The sequence below is a fragment of the Microtus ochrogaster genome, linkage group LG1 (genome assembly GCF_000317375.1).
Source record: "Microtus ochrogaster isolate Prairie Vole_2 linkage group LG1, MicOch1.0, whole genome shotgun sequence".
In the NCBI taxonomy this organism is placed as follows: Eukaryota; Metazoa; Chordata; class Mammalia; order Rodentia; family Cricetidae; genus Microtus; species Microtus ochrogaster.
In genome coordinates this window covers 57,662,281-57,664,351 of record NC_022027.1, presented here as the reverse complement: position 1 = coordinate 57,664,351, position 2,071 = coordinate 57,662,281, and the positions used below count along the sequence as shown (strand labels likewise).

The 2,071-nt window shown below is 47.9% G+C and overlaps 1 protein-coding gene across 5 annotated transcripts in view; it reads right to left on the bottom strand.

The window, feature by feature from the left end:
* Nucleotides 1-2,071, bottom strand: part of Pigg (phosphatidylinositol glycan anchor biosynthesis class G) — a 49,146-nt gene that overhangs the window by 18,622 nt on the left and 28,453 nt on the right. The gene's annotated exons all lie outside the window — the stretch shown is intronic.

Sequence of the window (2,071 nt, the reverse complement as noted above, 5' to 3'; positions counted from 1 at the left end):
TTTTTGGATTTTTCAAGACAGTGTTTCTCCGTAGCTTTTGGTTCCTGTCCTGGAACTAGCTCTTCTAGATCAGGCTGGCCTCGAACTCACAGAAATCTACCTGTCTCTGCCTCCCGAGTGCTGGGATTAAAGGCATGCGCCATCACCGCGCGGCTTCCTCAGGCTCTTAGAAACACTTCTAAACCACAGGAGCCCCCCCTTCCTGTGGAGGTGTGTTATTTATCACACTGTACTACTAAAAATCACTGCCTCTTATGTCAGAGGTTCTCATCTCTCTTTGTATTCTATGGGGATCACTTGAGCGGGTGTACACTGCAAGTTGCCTTGTGACCAGTGAGGGCCATGCTACAGAAAAACTAGGCAGCGATGTGAAGTGAACATGTCAGCAAGGCCACAGGCACATAAGCTGTAGCTCAGAACAGGGTGTGAGGCGAGGCAGCAAAGCTGGAGCTGGTGGTCGAGTCTGGGAAGCACACAAGGCCTTCCACAATGAGGCTATGGATGGGATGTGGAAGCTGGGACCATGGGATTTATAAATCTGGAGCTATCGCAGATTCATGAGAATAAAATATAGTTATGTAATGCTTGTATTGATGGTATGAAAGCAAAAGGAGTGGTTCCTACTGGGGAATGATATTCCTGAATGTAGTCCATGAGTGGCAAGTCATGCCCTGCTGGGGTGTGTATTTAGAGGCAGAGTGACAAGTTTGTGCACACGGTTGTCTGTGCATTTGTGCACCTGGGTGTGTTCTGTAAGGTGTGTTCTGTCCTGTTGATCAGGATGCCATTTTAGGACAGCCTCCTAAACACCTGTTTCCATGCTCATTATCCGGTGTTGGGCACCAACAGCTACTCAGAGGCCAAAACACAAACCTGGTTCTGAGCACCAGACTCCTTGCCTTCTCAAACAGTGTTGCCAGTGGATGGCTTGAGCTAACCTCTCTTCAACACCACCTCAGCTTTCACTGGCTTCTCATCTCGATCGTGGCACATTTTCTCCTGTTTAGTTCCCCAACAGTTACACCAGACTTGACCCCCTCCATATAGGTATCCCCAGCACTTCCTGTTTTACACCTCAGGCTTGAATTGCTAGCTCCTACTTGTCACAACCCAAGTGACTGCAAATGCCTCATAAACAGTGTACCAAAAAGTAAGGACTCGGCATAAGCCTTGGATAAAGGGCTCTGGCTGCCCTGTCCAGGGAGCGTAAACAGGGTGTCCGTGCTGAGGCAATGCTCTGCCAATGTAGTTTTCCTTACCCGACATGTAAACACATGGTACAGTGGGTGTCCACGCGGCATTGTCGTGTGGAGCAGTTTTTAGAATTGTCCATGTAGAATATTATGCATATTGCTCCCATAACATCAGCACAGGATTTTGGCATTACTGCAAGCAGGCAGTTTACAGCAACCACTACTACCAGATTCTGACCCGTAGCCTCGTGTGTGGGTTATATAATTTAAGACGAACTTTCTATAGGCTTCATCCAAGTGCAGGCATAGAATATCTACAGGGAATTTACAGCTTTCTCCCCTGAAAAGCAGAGTATCAGTTTGCTTTGTTTTTCTTCATATCCCAAATGTGGTTTGCATAGGAGGATGTTTCTCTTTTGGCTGAGACCACCACAGTTTCTTGTCCAGCTTTTGAGAGCTTTCTGTAGTGACCTTTGAGCTAATAACCAGGGCTTGAGCACCTCTACCTGAGGGAAATGCAGCACCAGTGAACCAGTGCTATCTGAAATGCAGTGCTATCTGAAATGCAGCACCAGTGAACCAGTGCTATCTAAAATGCAGCACAATGAACCAGTGGGCCATTCTAGTTTGAACCTGCTGAGTTCGGTGCTATCTGGGTCCCTCCATGGAGGTACCAATAGGTCAGATATGACTCTAGAGCCGAGAAGTGAGCCTGGGCTAGACATGAACTTGGAGATCTCAGAGCTAGTCTAGGAAGTAAGCAGACAGGAGGGACTGAGGACAAACCCATGAAAGACGCCAAGGATGAAGCCAGAGGAGAAGCAGAACCACAGTCAACACTGACAGGAACAGGGGCGTGCAGCCTACAGACCACTGAG